This window comes from Trichosurus vulpecula, chromosome 6, assembly GCF_011100635.1.
Source record: "Trichosurus vulpecula isolate mTriVul1 chromosome 6, mTriVul1.pri, whole genome shotgun sequence".
NCBI lineage: Eukaryota > Metazoa > Chordata > Mammalia > Diprotodontia > Phalangeridae > Trichosurus > Trichosurus vulpecula.
In genome coordinates, this window is record NC_050578.1 from 154,787,947 (window position 1) to 154,803,692 (window position 15,746).

Here is a 15,746-nt window from a genome sequence, read left to right on the forward strand (position 1 = left end):
GTGGATTATATCAAAACAGATCCTGATCTATAAACACATTGTACTGGTATCATTTTGCTGTGGCTTCTCTCTTTTGATCCTTTGTAATCTGTGGTATAGTTTTTCTTGTTCCCAAGAGAAATATACAGAGCCAGGAAGAAGGACAGAGATAAACAGGTATATGAGGGCAGAGACTTACAAGCTTATGGATATAGACTGTCTGGAAGGGAGTGGGGAGAAAAGTGATAGATGGAACGGGAGATGCAGAGAATAAAATAGGGACACGAAACACCAAGGAATTCAGGGAAATGCAAACAGATGAAGGGAAATACACTTCTCTCTGAGAACCTCCAGAGAAAAAAACATAAATAAAGGGAAGGATAAAGAAGCAGATAAAAAGTTAGACATGCACATAATATGGAGAGATATACATACAGAAGAAGGGAGGAGAGAGAAATCAGACACACAAACAACTCACTGTTTTAGGTAATTGCTTTCTGGATCTTAGTTTTCTCCCTACAGTGATTAGAGGATTAGGGGAGAGGATGGATTAAATTAATCTGTAAGGTTCCTGTTGGCTCTAACATTCTATCCTTCTATTACTCTTTCTGGGTCTCCTTCACTGGGATCATCATCATCCTCTCACCCAGTGGTGTGCTGGAGCCAGCTTGAACTGGTGGAGATGGGATCTGAACCCCCAAAAGGAAAATACCACGTCTTTGAAAACAACCCAGTCCCTGGATTTTCCCATATATTTCAGTAGCCCAGATTGCTGGGTCCATCCCAGCCTACCTTGATTACTTAATTAGCTTACTCGCCACTCCTTAATCCCATCCAGCTCTTCACATAATCTTTCTGTATAAAGGTGTTGATCTTGCCCCCATTAAATTGCTCAGATTCTCAAAATCTGGCCCTCTTGTATTGGCGGCACAAATAGCAAAGACTCGCTAGGAATCTTGACCACCCCAACTGGTGTCATAATAAACTCACTACTTGGACTGGAAGAAGGCTTGAATGGTCGAATTCTTTCAAGGCAGACCTTCACCCTATAGCCTTGCATTTTGGGGTTCCCAGCAGCTCTAGACAGCAACAGAACCAGCTCCTGAAAGCAGATTGTTAAAAATTCCAGAGTGAACATTTATATCTCCAAAATTGTCACACTATACATCAAGACTTTACCTTATTGTTTTGTTGATTGCCTAGACTTAAGAAAGTAGTGGAAAAAATAATAATGCACATTTAACTTTAAAAAGTGTCATTTACACTTTTTTTTTCTTTTTCAGAGAGCCAGTCATTAAAACATCTAGTAATACACTACTGCTCCCACCCTGTATTTCTGAGTATGCTCTAAAACTCTGACCTTGGCTTTCTCAGTTGCTCTGCTACATTGTCTCCTGGGGTCCATAAATTTATTTTTTAAAGCATTCTTCTCCTCATTGGCTTTTTGGACATCTTTTGTGATTTGTCAAAAGGCATAATGTCTATTTTTTAAGGTGTTATTTTCTTCAACATTTTTTGTGTCTCCTTTAGCAAGCTATTGACTTGTTTTTCATGATTTTCTTCTATCACTCTCATTTCTCTTCTCAATTTTTCCTCTACTTCTCTTACTTGATTTTCAAAATCCCTTTTGAGCTTTGTCATGGCCTGCAACCAATTCATATTTTTCTTAGAGGCTTTGGATATAGGAACTTTGACTTTGTTGCCTTCTTCTGGTTGGTTGTATGTTTTGATCTTCCTTGTCACCAAAGTAAGATTCTATAGTCTGATTTTTTTTTCCCACTGTTTGCTTATTTTCCCAGCCAATTACTTGACTGTTTAACGCTTTGTTAAGGTAGGTCTCTGCTTCTAGTGTGGAGGGTACACTGTCCCAAGCTTCAGGGGTTTTATGGAGCTGTTTTCAGAGATATCTCTAGGGATTTGTAAATTTTCAGTTTACTCCTCTCCTGGTCTGTGCTCTGGTCTGGGAGTGACCACAAGCACTCTTTTCTGCCTTGAAACTGTGAGGAGGATTCCCTCTCCACCACCACCACCACCACAAGCCTTGCCAAACCAGTGCTCCTCCTCACCCCAGGATCACCACCCAGGACTTTGACCCAGATCCAAGCCCAGGCAAAGCAAGAGAATTCTACCTCAGCGCCACCAAACAGATCCCTGCAATCCCTCTCTGATCAGCCAGTGTATCTCCCCACCGTCTATGGGCTGAGGACTCTGGAAGCAGCCACTGCCACCACCACCTCTGCCACTACCACCATTGCCCTGGGGCTGGGGCCAGACCATGCTCTTCTTTCATCCAGGTCCCACAGAGCTTTCCTGCTGACCTTCTAAGTTGTCTTTGGCATTTGTGGGTTGAGAAATCTGGAAACAACCACAGCTGCTAGTGATTCAGTGCCCCAAGGCCTGCTCAGGCCCTATCTGTGCTGGCAGGGACCATGCTAGACTGCACTCTTTTCTCAGACTGGTGCAATAGACCTTTCCTGTTAACCTTCCCAGTTGTCTTGAGCTGGAAATTTGTTTCATTCTGTCGTTTTGTGGATTCCATTGCTCTAGAATTTGTTTCTACATTAGAATTTGTTTTACAGGTATTGGAGGGATTTGGGGGAGAGCTTAAGCCAAGTCTCTGCTTTTATTCTGCCATCTTGGCTCCACCCCCTCCCACAAATTTGTTTTTAAAAATATTTGCATAATGATTACAATATACTTGATGTCCTTTACAACTCTAATTTTATTTTATGTATTTAAAAACATTATTCTGAGAAAATTGCTATATGCTTCATAAGACTGCCAAAGAGGGCCTGGGCACAAAAGATTAAGATCCCTCAATCTAGTCCCACTCCTGTGATTTAATGGATAAGGACCCTGCAGCCTTGAGAAGTTATCACTTGCCAGTGGTCACACCGCTAATAAGTGGCAGCCCTGGGAGGCAAACTCAGGTTTCTTAACTATTCATCATTTGCTGTTATATCTACCCGAATGTCCTTCTGGAACCTCAAACCTGCTTCATAAAGCACAGGTCTGACCATTTCACCCCCCTATTCACTAAACTCCAGTGGTTCCTTTCAAAGCCTCAGCCTCCTCCATCTCCATCCATCCCAGATCCGTCTTTCCAAGACCACCCTTTTGAGACCGTTGTTTGCCTGTGGGCTCCTCTGTTAGAGGATGAGAACCTCAAGAGTGGGCATTGCTTAGTTTTTGCCCTTTCTTTGCATCCCTGGCACCTCGCTCAGTGACTGGCACAGAGAAAATGCTGAACAGATGCTAAGTGACTGATGGGCCTGTCCCAAATGGAAATCAGCATCAATTAATCAATAAGTATTTTATTAGAGACTACGATCTGCCAGTCACTGTGCTAAGTGCTGGGAACACAAGGGCAAAGAGGAGACAATTTCTGCACCCAAGGAGCAAAGTAAATATGAGCTACCTCGAAGAGTTAGAAGGCCCTGGAGGGCAGGAGCCAGAGCTGACAGAGAAAGGTGTAGAAGAGAGCAGCACAGGGGACCGGGTAATGTCACTGTGGGAAGGCTTCACTTAGATGAATTCTGAGCAAATCTGGGAAGCTAATAGTCCTTCCAAGAGCCAGAGGACTCTCCACTCTCTCCTTTGATGGACTTTTCTGGCTCCATCTCCAGTAGCCCTTTCTCACCCTTCCCCCTACTTTCCAGCTCCATTTTACGTGTTATCTTCACCCATTAAAATATAAGTTCCCTAAGGGCAGAGACTGTCTTTTTTGCTTGAGTTTGTATCCCCAGGGCTTAACATGGTACCCGGAACATAATAAGTACTTAATAAATCATATATGTATATATATATATATATATATATATATATATATATATATATACACACACACACACACACATGTACTACCTGTGTGTGTGTGTGTGTGTTCAATAAAGTAAGCAATGTAACTTATTATTCCCATTTTACAGATGAGAAGACTGGGGCTCAGAGAGGTAAAGCACCTTACACATTGTCACACAGCCAGGAAGGGTCGGAGCCTAAATTTGTACTGAGCCAGTATTTATGTCACCTTTCAATGGCTATGTACAACAGAAATGCCAATACTGATACTGGCTCACTGAGGTCCTTTGGTCCTTCCACTTCAGTGGCAGAGACTGTTGCCATAGGTGTGTGGTTTGGCTGGCAACCTGTCTTTTACTGGCAGATGTGGATAATGGTTACAGCAGTTCCAGTCTGTCTGGAGCCACACTAACTTAGCCACTAAGAAGCTCAAGCTGTATAAGTGATTAAATGTTGTAAGAGGCTGTTCTTATAACATCTGGCCAAGGGCATTGGAAAATTATAGGCAAAATAAAAATCATTAAAGCAGAGATTAAAAAGAAATCTTTTACAGTGTTAATAGATTTTAAAGTTGTAGGAATTCATTTTGCCAAAGTCAGTACTGAGAAGTTTCTCTTCATAATACTACAAAGGCTTAAATATTTTGCCCATCTTTATGCAGACAGACTTTGTTTTTTTAAGTTCTGTTAATGCCTTTTATTTTTACACTACGGTCATTTCATGATATACCTCACACACCCCACTGAATCTTCCCTTACAACAAAGAAAAACAGCTAAGTAAAACTGACCAATAAAACAGCTTGTCTGACAGCACGTGTAGTATTCCACACTTGTAGTTTCCCACCCACCAATGGAGGTGAAAGAAGTGTGTTTCATCTGTTCTTTAGAACCAAAGCTGGTCCTTGTAATTAATCTGAAGTCATCTGTCTTTTCTACTGATGGTCATTTACATTACTGTATTAGTTTATACAAATCTTCCCATGGTATTCTGAATTCCTCATATTTGTTCAGCTGCTTTTATGTCTTTTACAGTCAAGACTATTGTAGTCATTGTATATATTCTCTTGGCTCTGTTTTTACTTAGCTTTCAAACAGATCTTATAGAAGGGATAAACAAAAATTTTGGGTCCATATATCTCATCCTTCACTCAATAAAATCATAGGAACATCAAGGGGTTGTTTAATACATCCTCCTACCTTTAGACAGGCCTGTATTCAACGGGGGCAGAGGATAGAAGACAGGTTTAGTTTTGGCCGTGTGTATTGTTAATGCAATGGGAAGATCTTTCCCATCCATTAATAGGCCCATGTGACCTGTCTGAGTCATATGGAGCCTGTGGTGGGAGGAGCTTATTGAATGGGTAGAGCAGGATGTGAGACAGAGCAGGCAGAGCTGGGAAAGAGAGCAGGCAGAGGCACTAGCATGAGTGAGAGAGGGAGTGATTTTGCTTGAGGGAGTTCATTTGTGGGAAGGCCCTAATAGAGGGAAGGCTTGGGGATGTTGGTGCTCTCTGTGTTGATAATGTGTATAGATTTCTTTGTTGCTATGATGGATTTGGCTTTCTGGTGTTTGAATAAATGTTTTGGTTCTGTCTTCCATGAAGAGAGTCTGTTATATTTTGCGATTCAGAACTACACCAGCATATTCATAGCAGCTGTAGGCGCTGTGAATATCGCATTGGCGCAATACCATGTGAGTTCATCTCATCAATGGGGTTACTCAAAAGTACTACTGGGGCATATTACAATTATCTTATGCAATTCAGATTGATCTTGTCAAGTTCTTGGTAGAATATTGGCATATTAGGTTGTCATCACAGGCTTTAAGTCCATTACTAGACTATAACAGAGAACATGTCTTAGCCTTCTATTAATTTATACCAGGGCTCTGCACACAGTAGGTGGTTGTTGAATAAATGGGTAATCTTAATTACTATCATCAAAAATGATCAATAATTAAATGCCTATTTCTGTAGTGACATGCCACCTAACCGATGCTTTAGAACTCGTGCTTGACAGAATTTGAGAGAACAATTTAGTTCCAAAACCTTGCCTTTACATTGACATTGGGTATCGTGTATACACAAATGATGCTGTCCCCACTAAGAATACAGAATTATTTTCTGAATGAACCTTCTAGTCAACTCTGACCCTAGAAAATATCATAAAGTCCCACTCTTGTCCATTGGCTCTTTTTTTTTCTCTTCAGGTATTCAGGCATTATCACTATGACTGCAGTCTTCATAAAGCTAAGCTAAAGGCAAATTTAAAGTTTAAAAGGGATATTAATAAGTATACCCAGAGGAGAAATGTCAGAAGGGTGGGGTGTCTGGGAATCAAGTCAATTAAAAATCTAAACCAATAGAACAGAAGCCACTTGAAGATAGGGGACATTTTATCTTTGTTTTTGTATACTCTGCACCTAAGCACATTGTCAAGAACATAATAGAACTGAATCGGTTGAAGGAACCTGAGATATTGTCTTGAGTAGAGGAAACTTAGAAGAGACACGATAGATGTCTTTAGGTCTATGAAGGGCCATTATGTGGTAGTGCAGTAGGTTTATTTTTTGTGACCCCAGAAGGCAAATCTAGGAGAAATGGGTAGATGTTACAGGGAGATTTAGACTCAAGGATTTAGACTGACAAAAATCAGAGCTGTCCAGCAGTTGAATAGGTTGTCTCATGAAATAATGAGTTCCCGATACTAAAGGCAGGGAAACAAAGGCTAGACAACCATTTATGCATTAACAAAAAAAATCAATGCTGATAGATAAAAGCCTTTCACTAATTGTGACTGCTTTAGTGAAATTTCTTGCAAGGCAATGCTGTTTGTTTGTTTTTTAATGAAATGTCCTACGTCTAACCTAGGATCACAACATTTTTGAATAGTGGCTGCCAAGAGAGGGTGTTCCATGCTCATTGGGTCAGATTATGAATAAGCTGATGATAAAGTTGAAGATTAATACAGACTGTTAAATTTCATGGACTATTAGCATTAGAAGAAAATTTCAAGGTTATTTGGTTTAACTTCTTATTCAATATATGAAATCTTTCTGTGCTATTTCTGATAGATGGTCATCCACCTTCTGTTTTACTCCTTTTCTTCCCAGAAGCCCAATCTAGTATTGGAGAACTCTTAAGTTGTTTTTCATATGTTATAATATATACTCTATCTTCTTGTGTTAAAAACAAGCAATAATTTAGTCTTGGCAACCAATGTGTACTTAAGAGCACTATTTATCACTTGATCAGTTTTGGCAAACCCTCTATTTGGTATTAAAAAGTGCTTCATGGAGACTAGGGTGATCAGTTCCATAAAGAGTCCACTTTAAAAACAGGAGAATCTGTCCAGGTATATCTCTTTAATTTGTTAATATGCTTATTTTACCGATCCAACAAGTTACGACTGCAGAAACCTAAGAGACTGACAAAATTGGTCATAGGAATGCTACTGTATTTAGACTATAAGACCTAAGTCTATCTTTGTTCAAGCAGTTACTCTTGCTGTATCTCAAGAGGGATGTGATAGAACTTGAGAATGTCCAGAAAAGCACAACTAATGTAATTGTAGGGTAGAGGTAGTGCCTTTTAGAAACCAATGGAAATGTTTGGGGCTTTTAGTCTGACAATACAAAGGTTGAAAAAGCTCATGATGAAAGTCTATTAAATCACGCACAGTACAAAGAAGGCAGTGGAGTTGTAGCCTCACAATGGCAATGGAGAGTGAAGAAGGCCTCCACCATATTGGGTGGATTACCTATGGTGAACTTCCAGGATGATACAGAGAAGAGTCATATAGGAAGAATGGGCAGGCATGGATGGGAAGTAATATTCATCACTGGATTTAATTCCTATATCAATGGGCTCATATTTTCACTTGAGTATTAATTTGCTTGATTAATATCTCACTTGAGTATCAGTTTGAGCACTAATTTGCTTAACTACTTTTTGATTTGGCTTGGTAGCTTTGGAGTTAGTTAGAATTGAATGAAGAATAGGAAGTCTGTTTGTAAATTTTCTCATTAGTTCTTTAAAAGAAAAATTCCATTGATATCCTTTGTTTTTATACCATGGTTATTTCCTGATAGGTCAAAATGAATCCTATCCTATAACAATCAAAAATGAAGCAAAACTTATCAACGAAACCACTGCATTGGCCACATTTCACACTTGTAATCAGTCTCTCGTGTATTTACGTACAAGAGGAAAATATGTTTTATTATTGGTTCTCTGGAGCCAAGATTATTCCTTACAATTCATCTGAGTTCAGCTGCCTTTTAGAGTTGTTTTCATTTACATCGTACTCGTGTATTTTGTTCTCATGGTCTAGCTTACGTGGCTTTGTACCAGCTTATATGAGTCTTTCCATCTTTTTCCAAAGTTTTTATATTCATAATTTCTTACTGAAAAGTATTTCATAACACTTCTATGCCACAATTTTTTCAGCTCTTCCCCAATTGATTTGTACCTACTTTGTTTTCAGTTTTTTGCTACCGCAAAAAAAGCAATGTAAAATGAATTTTAGTACACATGGAGCCTTTCTCTCTTTGACTCCCTTAGGGTATGCTTTTTATTCTTTCTTCTGCGTTCAAATTGTTTTATGCTACATAATAGAAAGCAGAGTAGTTTGGGATGATGACAAGACATTTCATCAAGGCAGTCATGTTTTTATATCCATGTCTGGTACCATAGCAGTAATTGTCCAAAGCTTTCAGCATTTTTGATGAATTGTATGGTATAATATGGCCTTCTGCTGACTGATGAGGTCTAATAAAAATGGGAGGATCCACTGAGGAATGAACTGAAGGTTCAATCAGTCATCCTTTAAAAAGGCAGTACCTTTTTTTTCTTAAACACTAAACAGGACATAATTCTGGCAGTATGATTGAAATAGAAGAGAGATATACTAGTCTTACAAATAGGTCACTGGCATAGGAATCAACACATCTGAAATTGGTGAAGGAAGTAAAGTGTTTGCCCAGATCTTTAGGATTGGAGCATATCCTAAACCCATATCTGCCAAAGGCACTTGAGATGAAAGGTCATAGTCATGGTGTTTCTGCCCCAGTAGGTAGGTAGCACACGCCGTGTATGCACACAGGAACAAAGGCATGTATTGCAAGGAGACATGTGTGTCACTCAGTAAAAAGCATGTGATGTATGAGATTTCTGTCTCCTTGCCTTTTTTTCAGCCCTCACAGAAGAGAAGGCCACTACTTCCTACATAAAGAATGTTGGGGGCAGGCCAGCTAGGTGACACAGTAGATAGAGAAGAACTGAGTTCAAATCTGGCCTCAGACACTCACTAGCTACGTGACCCTGGGGAAGTCACTTAACCCCAATTGCCTCAAAAAGAATGTTGGGTTCAACTCCTAGCTCTGTCACTGAAAGCGTGAACTTGAAAATGACCTTGTGAGGCTAGATTAAATCCTGCTTGAGAATGACCCCAATAATACCAAGGATTATTAGAATGGTTTTGTTAAACCAAATAGACCACTTCTAAATCTCAAGGAATAGAAATATAAGTCCACATTACTTAAAAGTAAATACAGAGATTTTTGTTAACATGCAAGTCATTAATGGGACATATAGAAAAGATGCAAGGCTATCTGGGCTGATCTGCTCTGCCAGCCTCCCAGCCCCCACTTCAGTTCTCAGCTTTTTATCTGGTGCCTGAGAGGCAAATCAGCACATGCCCTATAAGGTTCTAGGTAATCCTAGCCCGGAGTTGTAGGCTAGACCTGAGCAGTAATAGTGGCACTGAATAGTCCTAATGCATTCTCAGGAAGGGAAACAGAGCTAGAACTTTCTTTAAATGCACTGACACCCCAGGCATCTTTTGAACACCTTCCCCAAGAATAAGCTAGATAAGGACATAATGATGTGGTTGGGTGTGAGGGATTAGTTAGGGTTCCTTTGGTGTGGGTGAGTGGGTGAGTGGGGAGTGGTGATGGTAGTAGAACAGGGCTGTATTCAGAGATCCATCATTCTAGCCCTTTGGATACAGGCTGTCTAAAGTGCATTATTCATTTATGCTTGCTTGAGGCTTAAAAATATGAGGCAGTGTGACTTGTAGTTGACATTGATTAAACAATGAATTTCTTAATCTTGCCTTCTGAAGTAATTGTGATTAACTTATTTAACTCATCACTGATTCTGTTTATCTATTGTTTATGACATGAGGATGGTAGAAGGCTTTATGAAATAATATTGAGCATCTATTAAAGGCTTTAGAGATTAGCTTCAACACAAAGCCCATCCTGATTCTTCTACCCACCTTAGTGTTACTAGCCTTCTCCCTTCACACCCACAAAAATGACCTTTTAGATATTTTTTATTTACTTATATATGTGCTTGTCTCCCTGGATACAATGTAAGCTCCTTGAGGGCAAGGTCTGTTTCATTTTTGTTTTCGTACCCACCAAACCTAGCAGCGCCAGGTTTGTAATAGGTGTCCAATGAATGTTTGTTGATCGCTGGATTGATTATTGTCTCCACACAGAGAAGAACTGGGTACGGCCTGAAAGTGGAAACGTGGAGAGGCAACAAGCAAGGAAGTTCTATCCCATCACTGCCTTAGTCTCAAGATTTTGTTGTTCCAGGGATTCTGGTTTCATTTTGGCGATTTGGAATTTTTGCCTTTGTTAAGAAAAAGAACACATAACTTTTTGAAATCCCCAGGGCCGTTGCCACTATAGGGAGTGAGCAAATATTATGTAAGAAATGGAGCATCATGAATCTGAGGAATACCTAATATAGTGGGTAGAGTGCTAGACTTAGAATGAGTAAGATTTGGCACATAATCGGTGCATAATAAATGTTAATTCAGTTATTCGATCTGAATAAATCCTGTCTCAGTCACTTCCTAGCTGTGTGTCTCTGGGGAATTCTCCTAGACTCTTTGATATCCTTAGTGTTCACATCAAAAAATGGGAATAAAAATACCTATTTCCCTTGGTTGTTGTGAGGATAAAATGAGACAATACATAGATATCTACGTATGTATATGTTACTTTACAAATTTCAAAGAGCTATATAAATATTAGCTATTATTATTGCTATTATAACTATTATTACCCATTCTTAAAGGACTATCTCATGTCCCACACGCTGTCTGTGTGACGTTTTCTGTGTCTACTCCACTATCTCTCTCCTTTCTCTAAATCCCCTAGAATTTGTCGCTTTGCCCCTCACTTTGCACTTATTTGCTTATTTTTACAGTGCCTGTTGTGTAGAGGAAAGAGTAATAATCAGATGATAGGCTACCCCTGGGTTCTAGAATTGAAAGGTATTTCAGAGGCCATCTAATCCAACCTCTTTGTTTTACACACAAGGACATGAGGGAGGGTAGGTGACTTGCCATATTTTCTCAATCAGTCAGATCATTCCAAGAACATTTATAGATGGATTAGAGTGAAATTAGAGTATTTCAGAAGAGAGCAGAAAATGGTGAGTATTGAGCCTTTCACCAAAAAATGAAACTGCTTCTGTCTTATTAGACTAGTTACCAAGGAGGAAATCATTTAAGAATCAACTGTTCAGAATTAGCCATTTGTGAAAAGTCAGACCAGCATTTGGCCAGAGCACAGTTCAAAAATCAACATTCATTTAAAGATAAAGATTAGAAGATACTTTTTGTAGTTACAGCAGCTTCAACTACTATAACAAGCTATTGACCCTGAAAAATGGAAAATGACTCAAAGTAAAGACTTTGATTCTAATTGTCATCCTTTCTGATGGAAGCTCAAACAAAGTAAAGGTCACTAGAGAGCATAAAAGAACTGAGAAGTTGCCTCAGCCATCAGACAGTCCAGGCATGGAGACATGGCAGCCAAGGCCAACACAGACTTACGGCACATATTCATTTCTTTTTATATTTTATTTTATAATTAATTTATTTATTTAATATTTTTAGTTTTCAGCATTGATTTTCACAAGTTTGAATTACAAATTTTCTCCACATTTCTACCCTCCCCCCCACTCCAAGATGGCATATATTCTGATTGCCCTATTCCCCAGTCAGCCCTCCCTTCTGTCACCCCACTCCCCCCCAATCCCCTTTTCAATTACTTTCTTATAGGGCAAGATAGATTTCTATGCCCTGTTGCCTGTATATCTTATTTCCTAGTTGCATGCAAAAACTTTTTTTTTGAACATCTGCTTTTAAAACTTTGGGTTCCAAATTCTCTCCCCTCTTCCCTCCCCACCCACCCTCCCTAAGAAGTCAAGCAATTCAACATAGGCCACATGTGTATCATTATGTAAAACCCTTCCACAGTACTCATGTTGTGAAAGACTAACTATATTTTGCTCCTTCCTAACCTATCCCCCTTTATCCAATTTTCTCCCTTAACCCTATACCTTTTCAAAAGTGTTTGCTTTTGATTACCTCCTCCCCGTATCTACCCTCCCTTCTATCATCCCCCTTTTTTTATCTCCTTCCTCCTTCTTTCCTGTGGGGTAAGATACCCAATTGACTGTGTATTGTATTCTCTCCTCAGGTCAAATCTGATGAGAGCAAGATTCACTCATTGCCTCTCACCTGCCCTCTCTTGCCTTCCTACAGAACTGCTTTTTCTTGCCACTTTTATGTGAGATAATTTACCCCATTCTATCTCTCCCTTTCTCCCTCTCTCGATATATTCCTCTCTCATCCCTTAATTTGATTTTATTTCTTTTAGATATCATCCCTTCATATTCAACTCACCCTGTGCCCTCTGTCTATACATATATATATATATACATATACTTATACATATACATATATATGTGTATATATATATGTATATACAAATATATTTTCCCTTCAGCTACCCTAATACTGAGGTCTCATGAATTATACACATCATCTTTCCATGTAGGAATGTAAACAAAACAGTTTAACTTTAGTAAGTACCTTATGATTTCTCTTCCTTGTTTACCTTTTCATGCTTCTCTTGATTCTTATGTTTGAAAGTCAAATTTTCTATTCTGCTCTGATCTTTTCACTAAGAAGGCTTGAAAGTCCTCTATTTTATTGAAAGTCCATATTTTGTCTTGGAGCATGATACTCAGTTTTTCTGGGTAGGTGATTCTTGGTTTTAATCCTAGCTCCATTGACCTCCAGAATATCGTATTCCAAGCCCTTCCATCCCTTAATGTAGAAGCTACTAGATATTGTGTTATCCCGATTGTGTTTCCACAATACTCAAATTGTTTCTTTCTGGCTGCTTGCAGTATTTTCTCCTAGATCTGGGAGCTCTGGAATTTGGCAACAATGTTCCTAGGAGTCTTCTTTTTGGGATCTGGGATTCTTTCAATTCTATTTTACCCTCTGGGGTAAAATCAGGGCAGTTCTCCTAGATAATTTCTTGAAAGATGATATCTAGGCTCTTTTTTTGATCATGGCTTTCAGGTGGTCCAATAATTTTTAAATTATCTTTCCTGGATCTATTTTCCAGGTCAGTTGTTTTTCCAGTGAGATATTTCACATTGTCTTCCATTTTTTCATTCCTTTGGTTCTGTTTTATAATATCTTGATTTCTCATCAAGTCACTAGCTTCCACTTGCTGCAATCTAATTTTTAAGGTAGTATTTTCTTCAGTGGTCCTCCTTTTGGACCTCCTTTTCCATTTGACTAATTCTTCCTTTCAAGGCATTCTTCTCCTCATTGGCTTTTTTGAGCTCTTCTGCCATTGGAGTTAGTCTATTTTTTAAGGTGTTATTTTCTTCAGTATTTTTTGGGTCTCCTTTAGCAAGTCATTGACTTGTTTTTCATGGGTTTTCTCGTATCACTCTCATTTCTCTTCCCAATTTTTCCTCTACTTCTCTAACTTGCTTTTCCAAATCCTTTTTGAGCTCTTCCGTGGCCTGAGACCGGTTCATGTTTTTCTTGGAGGCTTTTAATGTAGGCTCTTTGACTTTGTTGACTTCTTCTGGCTGTATGTTTTGGTCATCTTTGTCACCAAAGAAAGATTCCACAGTCCAAGTCTGAATCTGAGTCCATTTTCACTACCTGGCCATGTTCCCAGTCAACTACTTGACCCTTGAGTTTTTTGTTGGGGTATGACTGCCTGTAGAGTAAAGAGTACTTTGTCCCAAGCTTGAGGGGCTACCCTGTTGTTTTCAGAGGTTTTTCTACACAGCAAGCTCTGCCACACCAGTGTTCCTTCTCCCCCAGGAACCGCCAACCTGGACCACAACTCAGATCTGAGCAGGCCCTGCACTCTGGCTGGGATACGCCACTTAATTCCTCCCATCAGGTAGGCCTGGGTCCAGAAGCAACTGCAGCTATAGTTCTGTCCTCAGAGCTGCACCACCTCCGCTGCCCCCAGGGTGGTGGCTGAACCACGAACTCCTTTCACTCTGTCCCCGCAGTTTTTTTCCCACTAACCTTCTCTGTTGTCTTTGGTGTTTGTGGGTTGAGAAGTCTGGTAACTGCCACAGCTCACTGATTCAGGGTGCTATGTCTTGTTCTGCCTGACTCCTGGGTCTGGTTGGTCTGGGCACGGCCCATGCTGGGCTGTGCTCCACTCCGCTCCCAGCTCCCTGCAATAGACCCTTCCCAGTGACCATCTAGGCTTTCCTGGGCTGGAGCCCTGCCTCCCTCTGCTATTTTGTGGGTTCTGCAGCTCTAGAATTTGTTCAGAGCCATTTTTATAGGTGTTTGGAGGGTCCTGGGGGAGAGCTTTATTAGGCATGTCCTTGCCTTCCAGCCGCCATCTTGGTTCCCCCCCCCATATTTATTTCTAAATCAGTGTAGAGGAAGGTGACAGAAGATTATAAGCAGAATTCCTTCATAAAATGTTTTTTGTCTCCTCCTCCTCCTCCTCTTCCTTCTCCTCCTTCTTCTTCTTCCTTTGTCTCCTCCTTCTTCTTATTCTTCTGGAAAGGGAAAGAAGCCTTCAGAAGAAATGAGATTAGAGCAGAAAAATTTGTAAAGTGTAAGCATAGACCAAAAAATGTGAAAGTTTCAGGTCACTCGGTGTAAAATCTTACCTACCTCAACAGGCCCCAAAGCCATCGTTATATTTTAGCACAGTAAAATAATGAAAGAGAGGTAGTGTGGTAGGGTGGATAGAGTGTCACTTTAAAGTCAAGAAGACTTGGTTCAAGTCTTGCCTCTGATACAAATGGCCTGTGATCCTGGGCCAGTCCCTCAACCTCCCAGCGATCCAGGCAACTGACACGAAGTTACACAGAACAGGGGCGTGTATGCCCTATGATGGAAAGGAGTTTCTTCACAGGGAGTTGTCTGCATCGATGAAGTTGTAGCTTGGTCTGTCCAAATAATTGGAAGGATATATTATATATGATATATATTGGAGGGATATATTATATGTGATATATAGGAGCAATATGTTATATATGATCTAATTATATATGACCAGCAATAATTGGTCATAGATAAAATTGTAGTATATTCAATTGATGGAATATTATTGTAACATAAGCAATAACAAATATGACAAATTAAGAGAAACATGAGACTTGTATGAACTGATGCAGATGAAGTGAGCTAGACCAGGAGAACACTATACACGTATATACAAGAATGTAAAGAAAAATTCCACAAAACATCAAAATTCAGGTCAATGCAATGAACAATCTTGATGCCATAGAACTAATGACAAAACATGTTTCTCTTTTGGTAGAAAGGTGGGGGAATATGGGTGCTGAACGAAGCATATACAATTTTAGACCTGGTCAGTTTGTCTGTTTTGCCTTACCGTATTTCTCTCATGATAAAGGTTTCTTTGGGAGAGTGGTTATTGGGAAGTGAAGAGTATAAATAATTTTTAAAAAACTGATGTTCATAATAGTGACTTTGAGTCATCATGAAAAAAATCAATTCATTGTAGAAGTGGCAATGATTATGGGTATGGAATAGTTCTTATATTGTCCAATGCATTGTTTTGTTAAACTGCTTTTTTCCTCTTTCCTTTTTTTAAATTTCTCTTACAAATCTTTGTTACAAAGAACATTCAC